Source organism: Mustelus asterias, chromosome 11 (genome assembly GCF_964213995.1).
Source record: "Mustelus asterias chromosome 11, sMusAst1.hap1.1, whole genome shotgun sequence".
NCBI classification, from domain to species: Eukaryota; Metazoa; Chordata; class Chondrichthyes; order Carcharhiniformes; family Triakidae; genus Mustelus; species Mustelus asterias.
The window spans coordinates 90,212,655-90,231,134 of NC_135811.1; positions in this window are offsets into that span (position 1 = coordinate 90,212,655).

Here is an 18,480-nt window from a genome sequence, read left to right on the forward strand (position 1 = left end):
CTTTACACATTACACGCTGCTACATTGATAAGGAAAGTATTCCAATTGGGCCTCCGTTTATTAATACTTTCTACAATATTACTAAATGACAAACATATGAATTAGGAGCAGACGTAGGCCACTTGGGCCCTTAAGCCAGCTCCACCATTCAATAAGATCATGACTGATCTGAACATTAAGTCCACATTCTCACCTATCCCGATAACCTTTCACCCCTTGCTTATCAAAATATATCTACCTGTGCCTTAAAAATATTCAAAGACTCTGCTTCCTCTGCCTTTTGAGGAAGGGAGATCCAAGACTGAATACCCTTAGAGAGAAAAAAGTTCTCCCCATCTCTGTCTTAAATGGGTGACCTCTTATTTTTAAATGGTGGCCCCCATTTGAAGATTCTTTCGTGAGAGGAAGTAACTTCTCTACATCCACCCTGTCAAGACCCCTCCAAACTTTACCCTTTCTATTTGCTCATGTTGTGGGGAACATTAACTTTGGCCATTGACGTATAATGGATGAAATCAAAGTGACAATACAGCATAATGCTGCATCTGGGTGGCACAGTGGTTAGCACAGCTGCCTTACAGTGCCAGGGACATGGGTTCAATTCCACCCTTGGATGACTGTCTATGCGGAGTTTGCACATTCTCCCCCTGTCTGTATGGGTTTCCTCCGGGTGCTCCAGTTTCCTCCCGCGGTCTGAAAGACGTGCTGGTTAGGCGCATTAGCCATGCTAAATTCACCCTCAGTGTACCCGAACAGGCACTGGAGTGTGGTGACTGGGGGGATTTTCACAGTAACTTCATTGAAGGGATTTTCACAGGAACCTCATTACAGTGTTAACGTAAGCCTACTTGTGACGCTAATAAATAAACTTAAATAAACCTTGAACTGAAGTTTAAAGTTTATTTATTAGAGTCACAAGTAGGCTTACATCAACATTGCAATGAAGTTACTGTAAACCTACTTGTGATACTAATAAATAAACTTTAAACTTCAATGTGAAGAAGGAAAATTGGGTGCAGCAAAATTCAAAAACAACTTTTTGGTTTCCAAAACTTTCTCTCCAAACATCTACTTCATTCAGAATTTGTTCTGCTGCTGTGCATTTTGAACATTATTTGTTTCTATTTCAGATATCCAGTATTTGCAATTTTTCTTTAATTAAAAAGATTAGTTCACAAAGAAAGAAGGTTTCGTGAGGCCCTGTTCTGTGATTTCAAATGCTGTGGATTTAGATAGCAGGACATGCAGGTTCACAGCTGTGTTTGCATTTTATTTATCCAGTTTCCCGATTCCCACTTTAATTTTCCCTGGCATAAAATCGATCAGTTTTAATTCAAGTAATACATTCTATATGTGTAATCATTTTAAAATATTAATTTTAGCATAAAATCTATAAATTAAGTTGCTGAGCCGACTTGTGTTTGAACTGATCCATTGTTCCCTCTTCAATAGGAAGCAAATAAAACTGTGTGATTGATATGTACTGTGATCTCGACTGCAAGGGGCTTTGAGCTTGAGTGTATCACTGACGTAAAAGTTACTATTTACGCTCTGTTAACTTTAGATTCTGACCCTCATTTTCCTTTTTCAAAAATTCATTCATGGGATCTGGGCATCGCCAGCATTTATTGCCCATCATTAATTGCCCTTGAGAAGATGGCAGCTCACCGCTGCCATCTTGAACTGCTGCTGTTCCCAAGGCGTCGGTACATCCACAGTGCTGTTAGGGAGGGAGTTCCAGGATTTTGACCCAGTGACAGTGAAGGAACGGCGATATATTTCCAAGTCAGGATGGTGAGTGGCTTGGAGGGGGGAACCTCCAGGTGGTGGTGTTCCCAGTTATCTTCTAGATGGTAGTGGCCAGGAGTTTAGAAGGTGCTTTCTAAGGAACCTTGGTTAGTGCTGCAGTTCAGAGGAGGTTCACTAGTTTGATTCCACAGATGAGGGATTTGTCTTATGAAGAGAGATTGAGCAGTTTAAGCCTATATCCTCTAGAGGTTAGAAGAATGAGAGGAGATCTAATTGAGGTTTATAAGATGATAAAATACATTAACAAAGTAGACATGGAGCGGATGCTTCCTCGTTTGGGGTAATCTAGAACAAGAGGTCACAGTTTTAGGGTAATGGGTGGCAGATTTAAAACAGAGATGAGAAGAAACTACTTCCCTCAAAGGGTCATGAATCTGTGGAATTCACTACTCAAGAGTGTGGCCGATGCTGGGACATTGAGTAAATTTAAGGAGGAGGTAGACAGATTTTTAATTAGGAATGTGTTGAATGGTTATGGAGAACAGGCAGGAAAGTGGAGTTGAGGCCGAAACAAGATCAGCCATGATTGTATTGAATGGTGGAGCAGACTCGAGCAGACTGAATTGCCTTCTCCTGCTCCTAACTCTTATGTTCGTGTAGCTGATACAAACGGCTACGATTGTTCGTCGGTGGTGGTGGAGGGATTGGATGTCTCTGGAAGGGGTAGCAATCAAGAGGGCTGCTTTGCCCTGGATGGTTTCGAGCTTCTTGAGTGTTGTTGGAGCCCCGCTCATCCAGGCAAGTGGGGAGCGTTCCATCGCACTCCTGATTTCCCCATTGCAACGTGGACAAATGTGAGAGCCGTGCTGCCATACCAATGTTCCAGAATGTGAAAAAAGTCCCTTCAAAATGTCTTAGGATCTGTCCGCCTCATCCCCTCCTGAGCTTCAGACGCCCACTGATTGTTGGTTTTACCCAACTCCTATTGGGATATCTCACCTGACACCACTCATAGTCCTGACCATGCTCCCCACTTAGTCCTTGCCAGATCTCCCATAGTCTATGGTTACTTTCACCCAATCTGGCACGCCTTATCAAACTTCCCATGACCACTATTGGTAGCAGTCGTCACTGACTGTAGTCCACACTTGACCTCACTGGCTATTCTCATCTGACTCTCCCCCTGCCCACTGCTCCCCCCCCCCCCCCCCCCCCCCCGCCCCCCAGCAATAAGCTGGTAGCACTGAACTAAATCTCATCTAACTCCTGATCGCAACAATTAATCTACTATTAATTGCAACTTGCACTCAAGTGCTGGTGAGATGCCTTATCCCAGACAGTTTCATTAAGTAAGTTCCAGAGTGTTCACTATAAAGCAAAGGAAAATAAAATTGCAGGTGACATAATTAAGATTTTGTAAAAAGGGAAGTAATAAAATTCACTAGTTCTGCAGGGAACAAGGTTAAGGTTGAATTACTATCTGTAAGTTAATATATTATCATGCCCGGGTAATCCATTTAGCTAACTGATACTTTGTTTAAACTGTCTTCCAGTTTCATTCTTCTTTTATGTCTCTCTCTCCACACTAAGAATGACTAAATGCTTTAGTGTTAAAATTGGGCTGCACGGTGGCACAATGGCTAGCACTGCTGCCTCACAGCACCAGAGACCCGGATTTGATTCCCGGCTTGGGTCACTGTCTGTGTGGGGTTTGCACATTCTCCCCATGTCTGCGTGGGTTTCCTCAGGGTGCTCCAGTTTCCTCCCACACACCAAAGATGCGAGGGTTAGGTGGATTGGCCATGCTAAATTGCCCCTCAGTGTCAGGGGGATTAGCTAGGGTAAATGCATGGGGTTATGGGGATCGAGCCTGGATGGGATTGTGGTCAGTGCAGACTCGATGGGCTGAATGGCCTCATTCTGCACTGTAGCATTCTATGAAAATTCTCATCCTCACCTCCAGTTACTTCCATGTCTGAGCCCTTAGCTCTGCACTCTCCTGCAGACTTGCAATTCTCAAAAACTCTACTCTGCCAGTTCTGGTCTCATGGGGCGGCACAGTGGTTAACACAGCTGCCCTCAGCGCCAGGGACCTGGATTCGATTCCTGACTTGGGTCATTGTCTGTGTGGAGTTTGCACGTTCTCCCCGTGTCTGCGTGGGTTTCCTCCCACAGTCCGAAAGATGTGCAGGTTAGGTGAGTTGGCCGTGCTAAATAGCCCCTCAGTGTACCTGAACAAGTCCGGAGTATGGCAACTACGGGAATTTCACAGTAACTTCATTGTAGTGTGAATGTAAGTCTACTTGTGACTAATAAATTAACTTTAACATTAACTTTGTGCGTTCCCCCTTTACCTATTTTGTGGCTTCTAGCTGTCTAAACCATAATCTCTGGAATTCCTTCCATGTATATCTCCAGCTCCTTTAAGAGCCTCTGTATCTTTATCCAAGCTTTGGGTCCTGCATCTTAATCTCTTTCTTTGGTTCGGTATCAGTTTTTTTGTCCGCTTTTGTCCTCTTTCTCTGCATTAAAGGGACTGCATAAATTTAATTATTATTCTTGTCTCACTATTCAACCAGAAATTCAATGAGAAGCCAATCATTTTTACCATGGAAAAACACTGCTATTTGTTAGGTAAGTTGCATAAAATAAAGCTTTTTGAATTGATGCTAATGAAATTAAATATGATTCTGTAGAAGTCTTTCATTTTTCTAAGATAACATTTGTAGTGACATCCATGTTTTGTCCATGAAAATTAAGTATGCCCTGTGCATTGGAATAGGAAATGAAATCTAAATGGGTAGGAACTAGCATGTCCCTAACATTCAGAATGTCTCAAATGAAAGAAAATGCCCTCATTGACTTATCCCACCACAAACATTGTTAAGTGTGATTGTCGCTTGTGTTATATTGCAACAGCTTACATTGATTCAGTCTTCCAGAAATATTGCTGTTACAATTAATTCTGATTTCCCTGATTTATCTAGATTCAGGTTGTAACAGTTAACCCTTTTTAAAAAAAATATGCGTCCCTTGGGAACAGGAGCAGAAATGTTTCACAGTGAAAGGTAGTAAAGTTTCTTCATTTGTCACAAGTAGGCTTACATTAACACTGCAATGACGTTATTGTGAAAATCCCCTAGTCGCCATACTCCGGCACCTGTTTGGGTACACTGAGGGAGAATTTAGCATGGCCAATGCACCTCACCTGCACATCTTTGGAGGAAACTGGAGAACCCAGGGGAAGCCCACGCAGACACAGGGAGAACGTGCAAACTCCACACAGACAGTGACCCAAGCCGGGAATCGAACCCAGGTCTCTGGCGCTGTGAGGCAGCAGCGCTAACCATTGTGCCACCATGCCGCAATAGTGGAATGAAGTCTCAGTAACATCTTGTGTTGATTTACTGAAATTGATCTTTGATTTGTGCTTGCAAGGAAATGAAAAGCTAATAATTTAGAGTCTTCAAAAGAAAAACCCCTAAGATTTTGGCCACAAAATACAGTTGCATATTTTGGGGTCTAGGGTCCAAAATGATATCCATGTCATGTCAGATACCATTCCAGGAAGGTTGCGGTGCTGGGAGCGTGCACCAATTTTATTGACTGTAAACAGATTATGGCATTGATTTCCTTCTAGTTGTGCCTTTTGTGGCCTCAATGCTCCTGTTAATGTCCTATCCTTAACCTTACATAGCTGAACCCGCGTTTAGCAGCCAGAAGGTCCTTCCACCAATGCTTTGAAAGGGATCATCAAGTCTTTTTAGCTCAGATGTTGATAGAACAATAGCCAGTAGAAATCAATCAGTAGAAGTGTTGGCATTTTGTACTGCTGCTTAACATGGGGGAAGTCTATAGGTTCTCACCTCAAGGGGTCTGCTCACGCCACTTGCTCCCAATTATTGGTGCTGAAGCTTTTATCCCCCTTGCCCTATAATATGACAAGGAGAATGAGGAGGGGAGAGGTGACCTGAGAGGGAGGAGGAAGGGGGGAGACTCGAGGTCAAATTCACCCCGGGTTTTCTGGGAGCAGCTCTCAATTCACCGAGAGCAGTGGATGCAATGTTTCCGTTTCACACAAAGTTGATGCTCACATAAATGTGCCATCAATTTCAGGCAGACCTGTAACCTCATAGCAAGGCTTAGACAGTGGCTGTAAAGAGGAAAATGGCTTTGAACCTCATTGTGTCAGCATTTCCCCTTATACAACAACTCTAAGATCTTGCGGATCACTGTTGTATAAGGGGGAATCAGTGATGCTCTGTATGCAAAGAGCAGGCAGAACGAGCATGTGGATTCACCAGGATAACAAGGTTTCTCACAGTGCAGAATTGCACTGACATCCCACTTTGCCAACATTGCAAGTCAATTCAATGATGTACGGCAACATAAAGACTGTCCACTCCCTAAATGTCTTCGACCATAATCAGCACCTCACGTAGCTCGATGCCCAATCAATGGCAACAGACATGTTGTGCGAGTCCACTGCACCATCATTATTTGAGACACCATGATAAAGGAGGAGGCAGAGGAGGAACAGTGGGGAGGGAGTTGAAGGAACCTCCCTCTTGACCAGGCTGTGTGTAAGCGGCTTATTCAGTTGCAAAGCTAGTGACTCAACGCCAATTCCCCATTCAGACGCAATCCCACACCTTGCCTTCCTCTGTTGCTGGCCACCACAGTGTACGTTAGGCCGTAATAAAATAAAAGCCACCACAAGACATTTATCAATCAAATTATCCAATGTTCCAAGCAAAAGTCAGTGGATTATCCTTTTGCATTCCCTGAGTACCTGCCTTCCATGTTCCTCTGCCTGGTCTGGTGTTCCTCTGCAGTGCCAACTCTGCCCTGAGTAGGCCTGTCTTTGGACTGCATCACCTTGGCACGAGTGGCAACTCTATGTGCTGACTGGCTTACATACAACAGCAAGGGCATTAGAGGAATTGAGAAAACAAGCATACTGGGAGGTGTCTTCCTGAGAGAGGACAGCAGGTTTGTTTTGCAGGGAACCACTGCCACCCTCCCAGAGTAATGCCTCGAGCAATCCAGCAATGTTCTGGAGGACAGCTGGTTGAACTGCTGTGATATCTTGCAAAGCCCGATACACACAGGTATCCATGGTGGCAACAGTCTGAGCCTCCAATGTGGCATTCAAATGTTGGGTGGCTTCTGTTTGTGTTCATACAATCCCGAAAGAACAGAAAGAGGCCACCCAGGCCCCATTGCTGTAACCCCATGTATTTACCCCGCTAAACTCTCTGACATTAAGGGACAATTTATCATGGCCAATCCTCCCAACCTGCACATGTTTGGGCTGTGGGAGGGAACCGGAGCACGCGGAGGAAACCCACATAGACATGGGGAGAATCTGCAAACTCCACATAGACAGTCATTCGAGGCTGGAATTGAACCGGGTCCCTGGTGCTGTGAGGCAGCAGTGCTAACCACCGTGCCACCCTGTGTTGTAATGGAAGCTGAAATATCAGCCATTAGTTGCTGCACCATGACTAGGTCTACGAGTGTGGTCGTGGGATAGATCTCAAACTCCACACTGGAAACAACGGTTTCAAGCTCTGTGCAAAGCCCTGTGTAAGGTTGGTGCCGGGTTCTTCTATTCTCTTTGATGCTGACTGCAACCTTTCTGGCAGGCCTGAAAATGCACCAAGTTTCCAGCTCAAACAGCCTTTTTCTTGACATTTCATCTGTGTCCTCTGGATTAGACCCTCTGTGCAGCCTCATGTTCCAGTGAACTGGCACCTTCGCTACCCTTGCACCCAGGCCTGACTGCAGACCACTTGTGCCGGTATCTCACTACAAGCTGATCCCACCTCTAACTTGGTCTCTAAAGTAGGCACAGCTTCCTTCACCATCCCTGGATATGCTCTGTCCCATCAGCAGGTATGACCCACCAGAGATGGTGGCACAGTAATATGCAGTTGGGGGGGAGTGTTCAACATTGAATCCATGGTGTCTCATGGTATCAGGTCCAACATGGGTAAGGAAACCACCTGATCATTACCACCTCCTTTCCTTTGCCAACTGATGAATCAGTGTTCTTCCATGTTGAACAGAAAAGAAGCACTGAGGGTAACAAGGGCACAGAATGTGCTCTGGGTGGGGAAATTCAATGTCCCATCACCAATGGTAATACCACTACTGACTGAGCTGGCTGCATCCTGAGGGACATATCTGCCAAACTCACCTGTGACAGGATGAGAGAGACTGGACATCCATAAGAACATAAGAACTAGGAGCAGGAGTAGGCCATCTGGCCCTCGAGCCTGCTCCGCCATTTAATAAGATTGTGGCTGATCTTTTCGTGGACTCAGCTCCACTTAACTGCCCACTCACCATAATCCTTAATTCCATTACTGTTCAAAAATGTATCTATCGTTGCCTTAAAAACATTCAATGTCGTAGCGTCAACTGCTTCACTGGGCAGGGAATTCCACAGATTCACAATCCTTTGTGTGAAGAAGTTCCTCCTCAACTCAGTCCTAAATCTGCTTCCCGTTATTTTGAGACCATGCCCCCGAGTTCTAGTTTCACCCGCCAGTGGAAACAACTTCTCTGCTTCTATCTTATCTATTCCCTTCATAATCTTATATGTTTCTATAAGATCTCCCCTCATTCTTCTGAATTCCAATGAGTATAGCCCCAGTCTACTCAGTCTCTCCTCATAAGCCAACCCTCTCAACTCTGGAATCAACCTAGTGAATCTCCTCTGCACCCCCTCCAGTGCCAGTATATCCTTTCTCAAGTAAGGAGACCAAAACTGTACTCCAGGTGTGGCCTCACCAGCACCTTATACAGCTGTAACATAACCTCACTGCTTTTAAACTCGATCCATCTAGCAATGAAAGACAAAATTCCATTTGCCTTCTTAATTACCTGCTGCATCTACAAACAAACTCCTTGAGATTCTTGCACAAAGACACCCAGATCCCTCTGCACAGCAGCATGCTGCAATTTTTTACCATTTAAATAATTGTCCATGGACACTATGGGCCATCAGCAGCAGAATTACATTCAACCACAATGTGACCCAGCCCTTTCACTCTACCACAACCATCAAGCTTGGGACAAATCCTTTTCAATGTTGGGAGAAGTAGCAGGCGGACCAATTCGATGAAGCTAAAACACAGGACTACATGGCTGCTAAGCAGTGGAAGCAGCAAACTACACAAACAGCAAAGCGATCCCATGAACAATGGATCAGATAGCAGGTGGCACGGTGGTGAGCACTGCTGCCTCACAGCGCCTGGGACCCAGGTTTGATTCCCAGCCTGGATCACTGTCTGTACGGAGCTGCACATTCTCCCCGTGTCTGCATGGGTTTCCTCCAGTTTCCTCCAAAAGGCGTGCTGGTTAGATGCATTGGCTATACTAAATTCCCCTCAGTGTACCGGAACAGGCGCCAGAGTGTGGCGGCTAGGGGATTGTCACAATAACTTCATTCAGTGTTAATGTAAGCCTACTTGTGGCACTAATAAATAAACTTTAAAAACTTTAGATTAAAAACTTTGCAGCTCTGCCACATCCAGTTGTGAGTGGTGATGGACAATTAAACAACTAACTGGAGGAGGAGGTTCCAAAAACATCCCCATCCTCAATGATGGTGGGGGGAAGCCAAGCACACCAGTGCAAAAGACAAATCTGAAGCGTTTCCAATCATCTTTGGCTAAATACCAAGTGGATGAACCATCTTGGCCTCCTCTAGATGTCCCTTCCATCATAGATGCCAGCCAGCAGACAACTGAATTATTCCCTGTGATACCAAGAAGACAATGTGTACAGCAAAGGCTATTGGCCCTAACAACATCCCAATTGCAATATTGAAACATTTTGTCCTGATCTAGCTACTCACTTGGCTAAACTCTTCCAGTACAGCTACAATGCAGGCAATTTCTCAATGGGGAAAATTGTCCATAATAAGCAGGTCAGACCTAATCCAGTCATTTACTTTAAGTTATCAGTGAAGTGATGGAAGGTGTTATCAACAGCACTATCAAGTGGCACTTACATAACAATAAGATGTTCAGTTTGGGTTCCTCCAGGGCAACTCAGCTCCAGATCTAACATGGATAAAAGAGCTGAACTCAGAAAGGGATGTGCGAGTGACTGCCCTTGACATTAACGCAGTGTGTGACACCAAGAAACGCCAGCAAAATTGAAATCAATGTGAATAAGGGGGAAAACTCTCTGCTGATTGGAGTCATACCTAGCACGAAGGAAAATGGTTGTGTTTGTTGGAGGCTAATCAACTCAGCTCCAGGTCAAAGCTGCAGGGATTTCTCAGTGTGGTGTCCTGGGCCCAGCAATCTTCAGCTGCTTCATCAATGACTTTCCCACCAACATAAGGGCAGAAGTGGAGATGTTTAATGATAATTGCACGATGTCCAATCAAATTCACAACTCGTAAGTCCTTTTTATTTTTCTCTCCTGTTGTACTCTATGAAGGAAGATGGTTACAATTTGTAATAGCAGTACTCTATTTCTAATACCACACTAAATGTGTTCTTTGTATTCATATTTATAGGTTCACTACAAGTAGAAAACTGAAATATTTTCCTTCCGATCTAGTGCAAAATCGCAAAGCAAATCCAAGTCAGAGCTGCCTGGTTGAGCTACACAAGGCTGCTGTACAGGAAGAACACCATGAGAAGAGAGGAATAGAGAATGCAGAAACCTCAATAACTCAAATCACCTCATCATTGATCAGGATCAGCTTTTATTACTTGATATATTATATATATTCCCACCATGATTTTCAAATACTTGACTTATATCTTTATACAGAAACATACACACACACACACACACACACACACACACACACACACACGTGTGCACACACACACGTGCACACCCATGCATACACACGCACACACACATGCACGCACACAGTCACACACACACGCATGCGCACCCACATGCACGTGCACACGCACGCACACACATACACACACACATGCACACACATACACACGCACACACACGCAGACACACATGCACATGCATACATACACACACACACACGCACGCATGCACACACATACACACACATGCACACACATACACACGCACACACATGCACATACACGCAGACACACATACACAAATGTAGAGGTTTAGGAATTCCATCCATTTTTTCATTCAAAATATGTCTTTTAAACAGAATTAATTAGAATTTACAACACAGAACGACACATAAACAGACCATTCAGCTCGACCGTTTCTGCTCCAAACAAGCCTTCTCTTTCCTGACCAGGCAGCACAGTGGTTAGCACTGCTGCCTCACAGCGCCAGGTACCCAGGTTCAATTCCCGGCTTGGGTCACTGTCTGTGCAGAGTCTGCACGTTCTCCCCATGTCTGCGTGGGTTTCCTCCGGGTGCTGCGGTTTCCTCCCACAGTCAGAAAGATGTGCTGGTTCATTGCATTTTTTAAAATACCTTTCCAATTCAATCAAATCAAGTCCAATTCAGAGTCTCAACAAGTTGAGACATTTCCGATCCAGGCTGACAAGACAGGGCCTTCACAAGCTGATTGGGGTAGGTGCAGACTCACCTCCTCCAAGGCTTTGGCCATGCTAAATTCTCCCTCAGTGTACCCGAACAGACGCCAGAGGACGACTAGGGGATTTTCACAATAATGTCATTAGTGTTAATGTGACATGAATAAATAGAATTTAAACTTCACTAAAAGTTATCGGCATATCTTTATAGTCTTTTCTGTCATGCATTTATCCAGCTTTCCCTTAAATACCTTCATAATATTTGCCTCAGTGAGGCTGTGTGGTAGAAAGTTCCCTATTCTAACTACTCTCTGCAAAGATGTTTGACCTGAATTCCTTATTGGATTTATTTGCGACTATATTTATGATCTCTTGTTTTGGATCTACTCTTCACAATATATTCCAGATTAAGGCTTGGATGTTTGGTGTAGGCTTAAAAAAAACACCATTCCTTCCTCAGTTGGATTATTGTGCATTTTATCTAACTGCCTGTTTTGTCTCGTGATGTCTTTCCCCTGACCTTCTTATCTGAGACTTCATCACAAACATCTTTATGTTTGGCCTTCATGAATTTGGTTTAAAACAAGAGTTTGTGTAATGACTTCAATGAGGCCATTGAGGTTAGCCTCTTGGAGTATGAGCTCCCTGATTGAGCTTTCGGCACCTGGTGCAGAGGGGGCGGGGGGGGGGGGGGGGCGGGGAAGGAGGAGGACCTCCTTGTGAACCTGCTCCTGGGCCTGGCAAGACGTGCCATCTACAGGTCCAGGCAGTGGGCGATCAAGGGGGTCGTCCTATCTGACTGTCTGCCCCTCTACCCATGGCATAATTCGCAGCCGGGTGTCCCTGGACAGGGAGCAAGCGGTATCCAAGGGCACTGTTGATGCCTTCCATGCCCGCTGGGCACCGCAGGGACAGAGGTGTATTATTGACCCCTTTAGTCACATTTTGATTGTTGTTTTAAGTTTCCTTTCTGCTTTGTTTTTTGTTTCGGGCGGTTCCCCTCCTTTTAGGGAGCTGCCCCTTTTTGAGTTGTCCCGAAGTTAATTTGAGTTTGTTTATTTGGTTGGGGAAAAAAAGAGTTCCCTGATTGAGCTTGTTATTGCCTGGCCAATCAGGGAGCCCTTTCCGTAGATGTAACTGGGAGTGTCAGGTCCTGACACTCTGGATGCTGACACTGAACCTGTAGCACTCTGTAAACTCCAACAGAGCTTGTAAATAAAATGGTGGTTGGTTAAGGGACACTGGCTTCCACTGATTTATTTCAGTTAGACTGGTCCAATTGTTTCCCTTCTATGGATCAAAACAAGTCACTGGGGGAACTTTCCCGTCCTGGGACCATGTAAATGTCCATTGACGTTGGGCGAGTTTCTGGTTTTTGGGGAGAGCATGACCGGAAAATCCTGCCCACTGTCTCAATTGCACCTGTGCATCATCTAATCATGGACCCAGCGATTCAAGCGCGTTCAGTGGAACTCCTGTGTCCTTGTGTAAAAATGGGCTCCATCAACATTCTTAAGTGTTTTCAAGCACCCTAGATCAAAACTGTGAGTGCCGTTGATGAGATGCAAATACTTTGAGTGGATTTCTTTTGGAGGAATGGCAACTAGTTATCTCGCAAGAGAAGTAGCTCGTGGCCTGAACATTTTGGATGGTGATGTTTCTCTTTCTGCGCCATCAGCTCTGAGTTTCCTGCAGCCATTTCACACTCGAATGAGCATTAATGTCAGCAGGACAGACTACTGTCCCTCATTTGGGAGGCAGTCCCATCTTAGAGAGTTGCTAGTCAATCTGTTTGGTCGGCATTGCTCGAGTCTCTGCAGTGACAGGGGCTGCTGCGGACAGCAGAGGAAGCACTTCAACATGCCAGAGCCCAAGTCTCGGGACCAGGCGGCAAAGTAGGTTTTGGTGATCCTTGGGTGGGGGTGGGAGGTATGGAGGTCAAAAAGGCCTGGTGTGGTGGAGAGTGGGTGTTTGGAGGAGTGGCTGAGGAGGAGGGGGGGTTAGGTAGACAGGGTGGTCCAGTGGCCACCAGACCTTGGGGGGATGGGGGAGGGGGAGGTGATGTGCCTGAAATCAGAAGGGAGTTTTCGATGGAGCATTACCCGCACCCCCCACTTCCCGCCCGAGCTATAAGCCGGTTCATTTACGGGCTTTCCCCACGCCAGATAATTTCTCCTAAAAACTGAGGCTGGGTGGGAAATGTCCCAATAATTAGCCACTTAAGGGCCCCAATCAGGGCAAGGGCAAACGGCCCTTCTGTGGGGCCTAAGGCCTTGCCTGATTCAGTGCAAGATTGCTGCAAGATCGGGGTGGGTAGAAAGCCAGAGGGAATTCCATTCCTTCAATTGCACCCCCCCACCCCCAACAGGGTATTGTGAAATTCGGGCCCATGTCCAACACATTCATCCAACCACCCCTGTAACCCTGCCCGCAGGAAGAAATAACAGCTGGTTTAGGAAGGCGTGAAGAATCCAATCTTTTATTTTCAGCGTGATTTCTTTCCCCAATAGCAAGGAAACAGAAGATACAAAAGCTTAATAATTGCCAACAGTGGCGTCAATGAAGCGTTCACAGATTGGTGACACAGTTAAGATTAAATCAATCTACAGAAAAAGCTGAGTACATTTCAATTCCACATGTGTAAAGAGAAGTAGATCCATGTAGTTAACAGCTACCCACACTTACTTTGCTTATGTAAATACATGACACTGTATAAATCATCACTTGTATTTCAGGCTAAGTTGTCAGTTATAGTGAAATGAATGTAATTTAGATCTCCTTGGCTGTAGAGTGATGCTTTAAATAGACAGTTCGAAATCCTAGTGGCTTAAGTTGAATCCTTTTGATTGCTTACCTGCTGTGGCTTGACTCATTGAGGCTGAGGTGGACCAGTGATATCATGAACGCCTTGGTCCTGCGCTATACCTGACACACTGCTGAATCAGACTCGATTTGCAGCTAATTCACAGCGTGAAATAGTCTGTCATGCTTGTCACTTAATGGCTCTGCATCTAAATTTTTCTATTTTAAAAAATCAGCTCTAGGCATTATTGAAGGGCAAAAGCCCCAAAGCACTTGGGATGTAGCAGCAGGAAGCGGTGGAATAAGGTCACTTTTAAGGCTATGCTTATATTAGATCGGTAGGCAGCAATTGCACTGTTGGCTGAGCTCTGCATCACCACGGAACTATACAAGTTCGTGTTTGAGTGCAGATTTGCTCCCCCAGGCGTTGACTTGTAATAGAAACATAGAAACTAGAAGCAGGAGAAGGCCATTCAGCCCTTCGAGCCTGCTCCGCCAATTATTTTGATCATGGCTGATCATCAAATTCAATATCCTGATCCCCCTGCCCCCCATATCCCTTGATCTCTTTAGCCCCAAGAGTTATATCTAATTTCTTCTTGAAATCAAACAATGTTTTGGCCTCAACTACTTTCTGTGGTAGTGAATTTCATTCATTCACCACTCTCTAGGTGAAGAAATTTCTCCTCACCTCAGTCCTAAAAGGTTTATCCCTTATCCTCAAACTATGACCTCTAGCTCTGGACTCAGCCATCATTGGAAACATTCTTTCCGAATGTATCCTGCCTAATCCTGTTAGAATTCTGTAAATTTCTATGGGATCCCCTGTCACTCTTCTGAACTCCAATGAATATAATCTTAAGTGACTTAATCTCTGCTCATATGACAGACCTGCCATCCCGGGAATCAGCCTGGTAAACCTTCACTGCAATCTCTCTATAGCAAGGACACCCTTTCTGAGATAAGGACACCAAAACTGCACACAATACTCCAGGTGTGGCCTTACCAATGCCCTATACAATTGCAGTAAAACATCCCTGTTCCCATACTCAAATCCTCTCGCTATGAAGGCCAACATACCATTTGCCTTCTTTACTGCCTGCTGTACCTGCGCGCTTACTTTCAGCGACTGATGCACGAGGACATATGACAAAGGGTCTGGGCGAGCAACATACAATTCTCTCGGAACAGTGGAAAGATTGGAAATGAAATCTCCGAAATAGAAAAATGGATGATTTGCATGGGACGTGGTTTCACCAGAGTTCCGCTCCTTTTTTAACATTTACTGACCATCTTAGCATCACACAAAGAGGCAGGACTGGCAGGATAACATTTCCACATCTCCTGCCACTTTTTGCCAGAGAATGATGCAAGGTAAGGCTACTTGAAAGAATCTAAAGGAAGTAAGGCAGTTCCAAGTTTCCTGAAACAGGAACAGAAAATGCTGGAAAATCTCAGCAGCTCTGACAGCATCTGTGGAGAGAGAACGGAGCTAACGTTTCGCGTTTGGATGAGCTCTTGTCGAAGAGTTTTTTAAAAATTCATTCATGGGACATGGGTGTCACTGGCTGGCCAGCATTTATTGCCCATCCCTAGTTGCCCTTGAAACTGAGTGGCTTGCGAGGCCATTTCAGAGGGCAGTTGCTGTGGCTCTGGAGTCACTAGTAGGTCAGACCAGGTAAGGACAGCAGATTTCCTTCCCTAAAGGACTTAAGTGAACCAGATGGGTTTTTCCGACAATGGTTTCACGGTCATGAGCCGATTCTGAATTTCAGATTTCTTTTTCAAATTCCATCATTTGCCGTGACAGGATTTGAACCCAGGTCTCCAGAACATTAGCTGAGTTTCTGGATTAATAGTCTGGTGATAATACCACTAGGCCATCACCTCCCTGTCTCGTTGTCTCATCCAGACTTGAACTGTTAACCCTGTTCTCTCTCCACAGATGCTGTCAGACCTGCTGAGATTTTCCAGCATTTTCTGTTTTTGTTTCACATTCCAGCCTCTGCAGTATTTTGCTTTCATCCAAATTTCCTGATTTTGTTGGAAGGAAATCGACGTTAAGTAGTTCTTCACGGTGATGTCATTGTGCCAAGGATTCAGGACAGGTCAATGCCTGAACGCATAAGCAGCCAAACGTCCAAATCCATGCCAAAGTGGAGCTCAAAACATCTCAGCTCCTAAATTTCTAGCGTCTCCCATAGACTGTGTAGGTGCGTTATCTTTCCACTTAGGGTTGTACTGTCTCTAATAAGGATTCTAAATGATGTGAAATCTCTTTTGGGGATTTTGTCATAAATCTCATGCAAGTGCGCTCAGGAATTCGATCATAATCGGACTCCTGGATTGTGCAGCCATTCTCACATTGATGGGCACCTGAAACTATTGTCCTTCAATACACAATGGAGATACATGACTGAATACAAATCCTAAATGGGACAAAAGTGGCACGGTGGCACAATGGTTAGCACTGCTGCCTCACAGCGCCAGGGACCCGGGTTCAATTCTGCCCTCGGATCACTGTCCGTGTGGAGTCTGTACGTTCTCCCCTTGTCTGCGTGGGTTTCCTCTGGGTGCTCCCGTTTCCTCCCAGACTCTAAAGATGTGCAGGTTCGGTTGATAGGCCCTGCTCAATGACCAAACAGTTGTTTATGAATGATTTCTGCTAAGCTTGGGAAAAAGATACAAAAGTCTGAGGTCACGTACCATCTGACTCAAGAACAGCTTCTTCCCTGCTGCAATCAGACTTTTGAATGGACCTACCATATATTAAGTTGATCTTTCTCTACACCCTAGCTATGACAGTAACATTGCATTCTACACCCCCTCCTTTCCTTCTCCCCTATGTACTCTATGAACGGTATGCTTTGGCTGGGACTTTCCGGCTGCGCTTGCCCGAAAACCAAAAAGATCCCGCCTGTAGTCAACAGACCTTTGTATGATCCACCCCCCACCCGTTACAATTCCCATGGTGAGCAGGACAGGAAGATTTGCCCCCTTGTCTGTAAAACGCACCAGAAACAATATTTTTCACTGTATCCCAATATATGTGACAATAATAAATCAAATCAAATTATTGGGCCAGGACTTCCAAGGTGAATGGAAATCATGGTCAGATTGCTGCTCCTCTGTCCCTTATTAATTACAGTAAGAAGTCTCACAACACCAGGTTAAAGTCCAACAGGTTTATTTGGTAGCAAAATGGCTTTGGTGGTTTTGCTACCAAATAAACCTGTTGGACTTTAACCTGGTGTTGTGGGACTTCTTACTGTGTTTACCCCAGTTCAACGCCGGCATCTCCACATCTTTGTTAATTACAACAGAAGGCAGCTGCACATTTCTCACCTGAACTTCTGGCGCATTCAGCACCTTCCAAACCCACGACCACTTCCACCTAGAAGGACACGGGCAGCAGAAACATGGGAACACCACCACCTGCAAGTTCTCCTCCAAGCCACTCACCAGCCGACTCACCATATCACCGTTCCGTTGCAGTCGCTGGGTCAAAATCCTGGAATTCCCTCCCGAATGGCATTGTGGGTCAACCCACAGCACATGGACTGCAAGGGCAACTAGGGATGGGCAATAAATGCTGGCCAGCCAGCGACGCCCATGTCCCATGAATGAATAAAAGAGAACAGTGCAATGCAGTGGCCTTGTTCCAGTCCAGTGCGTTCTATATAGAATGGGGAGCCTTCTTCTGTGTACAATCACTCACCCAGTTGAGCCATTCGAAAAGCCTCGGCAGGAACAGATTCCCACAGAAATCAAAGTGGAAAACCTTACCACTCAGAATAAAGTTTATTTATTAGTGTCACAAGCAGGCTTAAATAGGCTTACACTGCAATGAAGTTACCGTGAAAATCCCCTAGTTGCCACACTCCGGCGCCTGTTTGGGTACACTGAGGGAGAATTTAGCATGGCCACTGCACCTAACCAGCGCATCTGTCAGACTGTGGGAGGAAACCCACACAGACACGGGGAGAACATGCACACTCCGTACAGACAGTGACCCAAACTGGGATTTGAACCCAGGACCCTGGCACTGTGAGGCAGCAGTGCTAACCACTGTGACACCATGTAACCCCAGAGACATTTGCAGAGATAAAGCAGAGACATTTCAGGAAAGATTGCCTTCTGAAATAATCATGTACACCATACGTGGCATATTTATGCATTTTACTCACAGGGTATAAACAATGATATTTGTATCTTTTCAATCCTGTTATTGCTACATAATAGTGACAAGTATAGGAGCTTTAATTAGGCTCCGTTTGGATAATGTTTTGCATTGACTTGTGACATCTGTCACCAGCACTATACAAGCAGCCTTTTGGCAGTGAACCCAGGTCATCTTCATAATTTGCATCAAACACTCCCCGGTCCCTGTCATACCAAATTGGATTTCAACCTC